The sequence below is a fragment of the Sphaeramia orbicularis genome, chromosome 3, assembly GCF_902148855.1.
Source record: "Sphaeramia orbicularis chromosome 3, fSphaOr1.1, whole genome shotgun sequence".
Taxonomy (NCBI): domain Eukaryota; kingdom Metazoa; phylum Chordata; class Actinopteri; order Kurtiformes; family Apogonidae; genus Sphaeramia; species Sphaeramia orbicularis.
The window spans coordinates 49,115,344-49,122,215 of NC_043959.1; positions in this window are offsets into that span (position 1 = coordinate 49,115,344).

A 6,872-nucleotide genomic window follows, 5' to 3' on the forward strand; every position below is an offset into this window, starting at 1 on the left:
CTTTCTCCCTCTCTCTCCCTCTTCCCCCTCTCTTCCCTGTCCCCCGCTACATTTCTTTGAAGTGTAAATCAGATTCTACTGATGTACAAGAGTAAAGTACAGACTGTACACCAGAGACCATTTTATAGCACCGGGGGCATGCAGGGTGCAACCAGATGTAAGTATGTCTTTTTTTTTTTACCAAACGTATGGGTCAATAATTCTTGTGTTTCTCTGTGTCTCAAACCACTTGACATGTCTGTTCGATTTATGGGGTTATACAGATGTGAGAGTTATGTTCTTACATGTTTCAGGTCATTATACACTGTTAGTGCATCAGCTATATGAGGCAAAAGCAAAACGGTTAGACATTAAATAATTATTTTACTTGGATTTATTTTTTAAAGTGAGTTCAATTTAAGGTTTTCAGATCATAGTTTGAAAGACTAACTGAAAAAAAGGCATCTCATCACCGAAGTAAGCAGTAGCACAGACCTACACTTATATAGACATCATATGAGTAGTTTAAGTATTAGATTAATGAGGTAAAACATCTGCACACTGGTGCCTCCATGACGTCTAAAATCCCTTTCAAAGCTTTCAATGAGACCAGCTTTTTAAGCTTCAGGTATTTTTTGGGTGGTTTCAAGCAAAGGGAATAGGACTTTTAAAAGCCTTTGTCCCAGTTTCATTTCAATTTACTACCACACCCCCGAAGGGGAGGCAAGGGGTATTGTTTCTGGTTCGGTTTGCTTGTTAACACTCTAGCAGCAAAACTATTGGTTCAGTTCACACCAAATTTGGTTTATAGATTGCCAGTGACCCAGAATAGATCTGCTTACATTTTGGGAAAAGTAAGTCAAAGTTCAAAATTTTTAAACATTTTTTGAAATCTTTTTTCTTCTACCATTTACTTATTATGGCTGAAATTTCAAATGCCTATAAAAAAATAAATTTTATTTCAATTTACTTCAAACTTGGCACATATATAGAGGCAGTTGTTATGCTGACATCAGCACATGCACAGACATGATGACATCAGCTGGATCGATGCCAAAATAAGATACAATACATGTGAGGGGCAGGGTTTGTTGTGCCTGGTACCACTTGTTTGTTTGATTGTTTTGTTTTTTTTTTACATTCTAGCAGCAAAACTATTGGTGCAATTCATACCAAATTTGGTTTATAGATTGCCAGTGACACAGAATAGATCTGATTACATTTTGGCAAAATGGGCAACATTTCAAAAATACATCAATTTTGTTTGAAATTACTTCAAACTTGGCACATTAATAGAGGGAATTGATATGGTGACATCACCACACACAGACATGATGACAACAGCTGGACTGATGTCAAAATAAGATACAATATGTGTGAGGGGTGGGGTTTGTTGTGCCTGGTACCACTTGTTAAAAAAAGAACATTGACATTCAATTAAAGTCACTTCATCAATAGTTTCAATAAAAGAGAAACTATCAGAAGCACCCATTTGAGTTTAAAATTATGATTGTATTGTAAAGAAGAAAATGAAATCTAATTAACAACAAGAATATACATTACTTTACAAGTGTAATATTATGCAATAAGTTATGGGGAAATAAACCAGCCAACATCTATTGACATTAGCTGACTGCATTTCTGAATAGTGTTCTGTTGAACAGAATAAAAACAATGAAAAACTTGAGCAAGTGTTCACCTAATTAAAAAAAAAAAAAAAAAAACTGAACCTGAAAAATCTAGATAATAGAATGAATGGATGGATGTAATAATGGATATATTTACTTATCATCAAACAGCTGGTCCAAGCTACAAGTTCACTAAAGCACACATGAGACTCCAGAGCACACCTTTAATATTCAGCAGTATTTACCTGTGCTCACTGACAGAAGAAGGGACGTCATCTTTAATATTGCTCAGAACTGGATTTACGGCATGATTCTCTGCTTATTGCACCTCATATATATGTTTTTTTTTTATTTTTTTTTTGGAGAGGTTGAGACAAATTGAGGTTAAGCTTGACTGTTTAGGCTTGTTAGGAAGAGTGAATGATTCCTGGCTTAAAGGCTTATAAACAAAAGGATTTCAAACAGATTAATTTTTCTACAAAGCTTGTATTATCAGGATTAAACTTAAGGCACCCAAGGGTGAACGCAATATAGGGAAGACAGACAACATTAGTGTTCAGGGATAAAGAGAATGGCTTTGTTCACTTACGGTTTGTTGTAATGAAAAAAGGCAGTCATCCATCATAATGAAAATAAATATTAATGAAAAAGTAGGCGAGATGTCGGCAAGATTTAGAGGAGAAGGAATGAACGACTAATGATTTCTGAACGAGCATACAGCAAATGAATGATTTTAAGGTTGTGCACTCACAGCTACAACACGGGCCTTGTAAAGCTTCATTTTGTGACTAATAATGTCATGAAAATGGTTTTAAAAATTGCACACACCCCCATAATGTCACACTATGGTTTTTACCATGACCACAAAAGCAATTTCTCATATTCATTGGCAGCTACAACAGAGATGCAGCATCCTGTAGAAGCTTTGAGATGCTCATGTGAAGTGACACATCTGCTGGCACCATGTAAAATACTGAAAGCTGCCTCTATTTCCTATTTGAGTTTGGCCAATTCACTTTCATTCATCCTGCATCAGAGATGAAAAGAATCTGGAGCAAAAAAGGAGAAAGTAGAGCAAAGAAAAGAGATTTTATGCCCAGCATTAGGTCCCACTGTAATAATGGTCAGTGATGATGACTTCATTTCTGCTCTTTAGTCACTGAGTAGGAGACCTCCGCTGTCTTTAGATTCTGCACCATGATCAAAAGACTCACCTGAAAATACAGCTTTCTCAAGATACAAGAAAAAAATGAATTAAAAATAGCTTTTCTTTTGTCATGGATCATAGTGTAATTTTGATCATTACATTCTTTTAAGTTTAGTGCACAAACATAACATATGAGTCCATTTATGTGTCTATGCCCAAGATGCTGAAGTGTATCTACATGGCAATGTAGCAGTATCATCCAAGTGCATATTCTTTCATTTTGTTTTGTCTCTGCTTTTTCTGCTTATGTGCTCTATTCCTGCATGTATTATTAGAGCGCAGTATTTTGTTGCTGGCTTACAAATAAATATGCACAAACTAAATATATATTTTTTTGTTGGGCATGAAATTTCTGTGACAGGCAAAAAGAAAACAGCAGATAATCATATAATTTACATTAAAAACATCTTTGCGCTACGTGTATATATATATATATATATATATATATATACATATATATATATGTATATATATGTGTGTATATATATATATATATATATATATATATATATATATATATATATATATGTATATGTATATATATATACACACACACACACATATATACATATATATGTATATACATATATATATATATATATACACACACACTTTGTTTGCATGAAAACATTGCCTTATGGGGGCTGTTTATAGCTGTGATCATTGACAGCAATCTGGTAAAATGTTCTTTTCAGTATCCTGCTGTTTTTTCTAGTTATTACACTCAACCCTCAAGGTATTATAATCGGGTTTATATGTCTGTCTGAATGTCTACACAAACACCTCAAAGTCTATCGCACATTTCATCTTAAACACTGTAGATAATAGTAGATCTTTGTAATATCTTGGTTTTCCTTGAAGATGGTCCTCATTTAAATCCAGGCCAATTTTGTCACCTGTTTGTGATTTTCACAGTGCATTTTCCATCAGATCTATCACCACGGCCACTTTCTAGAGGCAATTTTCACTTTCAGACTCAGGAGCATGTTTTAAGAGTCCAGCAGCTGATACAAAAAATAAATATTAATGCATCTTTTAGTATATTCACAACATAGTGGAATTATTCAGCATGCTTGATATGATCTAAGAGGGTGAATGTATTCAGTCACTGATTGTCCTGTTGAAGATGAAGTTATATTGTCTGTTTATAATTTATGTACTTCTACACAGAAGGGTAGCAGTGGAGGGTTGTAACCCTTGTCCTGTGAACATGTCTGCAGCTTCTTCTTTATGGCATCATCCAATCAAGTGTTCTCTTTGTTTCACTCTCCGCCTCCTCCTCCTCCTCTCTGCATTTTTCTTTTCAAATTTCACTGCAACTAGAACAGAGGCTGCACTTATGATCTATATAAAAACAAATGCAGCAGCTCTGCCTATATTTCATAATTGCCTCATCCCTTAAGGCGCAGATAGTGATAACCTTACTTGCCTCCCTCCTGCTTGGTGAAAGCCCTCTGACTTCAGCTTCAGGGTACCAAACTGAGCTTTTAAACTCTATTTCCTGTCAAAGCCCATGCGAGATCACCTACCATTCTCCTTCAATATTCTGCCAAACCTGACTGCTCTTTCTCAAACACCCTCCTGCCATCTCTCCCTCATACATCAGTAACTTTTTCTACATCAAAAAACACTGGTGCATCTTGCAGATTTGTTCCTTCCTGGCTGAGAAACTTGAAACCGCTCTCTTCATTGTTTATCCTCAGGCATTTGGCTTTCTTGTCTCGAATAGTTTCTGAGCTCATTTACTCTACACATTCATGCCAAAATTAAAAAACACACAAGTTTCCATTCTTGGTCCATTAAGGCTGTGTACCCATTTGAGACCTGTAGCTTCTCATTTTTATTGGTTTCATTTGAAAAGATGAGTCGTTGCATTTTCCCGGCAGCTTGCAGAGCACAACATGTTATTAACTATCAGAGCGCTGACCTCAAAAGGTGCAGAGAGATGAGATTATTCAAATTATTTTTAGAGAGAGGATACAATTCTTCAAATGAGATTTCACTTCTTGGACCCTGGCTTCACTGCTCAGCCCGTGACAACATTAGCAGGTAATTTTTCCTGACTCTTTCTGTGAAAAAAGAGAAGGTTCATACAGTTTCAACTATAATAATATGTAATCATTTGTTCAAACAAAAAAAAAACCCTGCCTCGATTTATTTTAAGAGTCATTGTAAGTGGTAATAATTATAATTGTGTAATACATAATATCTTGACAACATCAGCAGGTTGGTTTTGGTTTTCAGTGTCAGCTATAATCACACATAATCATTTGATCAACCACAAAACCTTTAATTGTGTAATTATGTAACATGATACTGTAACTTCCATCTTCTGATTCCAACTAAAACACACACTTTACTTCATACATGCTGCAAAACCTTTTAATTTTTTGCACATTGTCATATAATGTCATATTTCACATTCAGTTCTTTTGTCTAAAAGTAAGCCACTACTGCTGTTTTTGAGGTTTGGGGATTTTCTGTGCAGTCAGGATGACCAACTTCTAAGACTCGACTCTTTTTGTCCTCTGTTTTTTCCTGTCAGAGGCAAAAAGCTCAAAGCAGGAGCAGCAGTGTGTCTGTAGACTTCAGGTTGTTGGTGTCAGGTACATGGGCAGTAGACTCTTATGCAATACAGTGTAAAAAACCTCCACTGTTTCACATTGTTGTTCATAGTATTTTTTATACCAACTGCCCCTGAACGCTACTTGAAGCTGCAAAAAACTTAGACCGCAGACTATTAATTACCTGACTGAAAGCCTCTCACAAAAATTACAAGCCACTCAAATGTAACATTAATTGCACGGTTGTTCAAGTGGATTGCAATAAATCGACAGGTACCTGTAATACTGTGTGGATTAATTAGACATCTGAGGCTATCCTGTGTCGTTTGCTTTTGTTTGCTGCTGTGCATTTCACTTGTTTCATCATGTATTGCACTTCGTCTTGTCATGTGAATGATTATGATTAGAGTGGTTCACCGTAGATAGCCCCCTTCTTCTTTCCTCCTCTCCGTAAGGTCCTTTGAGACTTTCCTTGTAATGAAGGACTCTATAAATAAATAAGCTTGAAATCCATGTGATACTCATCTTACTTTACAATCGCTGCATCTGCATCAGGAGGAACATGTAACCTTCTCTGCCTTCCCCTTCAAAAACGCAAATATTCCAAACATTTGTTCTCTCAGCTACATATTTGGCCTACAGCAGTTGGCAATGAAGATAGGTAATATCATTTGATGTTATTTAATTTTTTTCTTACTTTATTCAAGCAATGAAAAGGTGGATCCTACAGGGATTCCTGCCTCCGACTGATACAGTACATAAAGGTTTCATGTATGGGGGAAAATGAGCAAAAGCTTTGCAATTCTCCATCAATGAACACATGCTGAGAAAAAAAAAACAATCAGGAGTGTATGCATTTAATAAAAACTTGTCTCACTTATCACTTGCTTCACAATTAATTAATATCAGCTAATCACATATTGATCACAGGCTTACTTTTTCTTTCTTTTTTTTTCCATTCTTCGTTTGTTTGTCGAAGCATGTCATACAAAATTTCACTTTCAGGTACAATTCGATATTCACACATCAAATTTGAATGAAGATGCCAATCCAAGATTTTTAGTCGAATATACAGGGTGGAGAAGCAAAATTTACAATGAACATTTAGTTGTTTTTTCTCAGCAGGCACTACGTCAATTGTTTTGGAACCAAACATATATTGATGTCATAATCATACCTAACACTATTATCCATACCTTTTCAGAAACTTTTGCCCATATGAGTAATCAGGAAAGCAAACGTCAAAGAGTGTGTGATTTGCTGAATGCACTTGTCACACCAAAGGACATTTCAAAAATAGTTGGAGTGTCCATAAAGACTGTTTATAATGGAAAGAAGAGAATGACTATGAGCAAAACTATTACGAGAAAGTCTGGAAGTGGAAGAAGCAACAAAAAACGTACCGAAGCTTTTATTAAAGCTCTCAAATCCAAAATCCTAAAGGATCCAACCAAATCCATGAGAAAAATGGCAATTGAGCTTGAGGTAGACAAC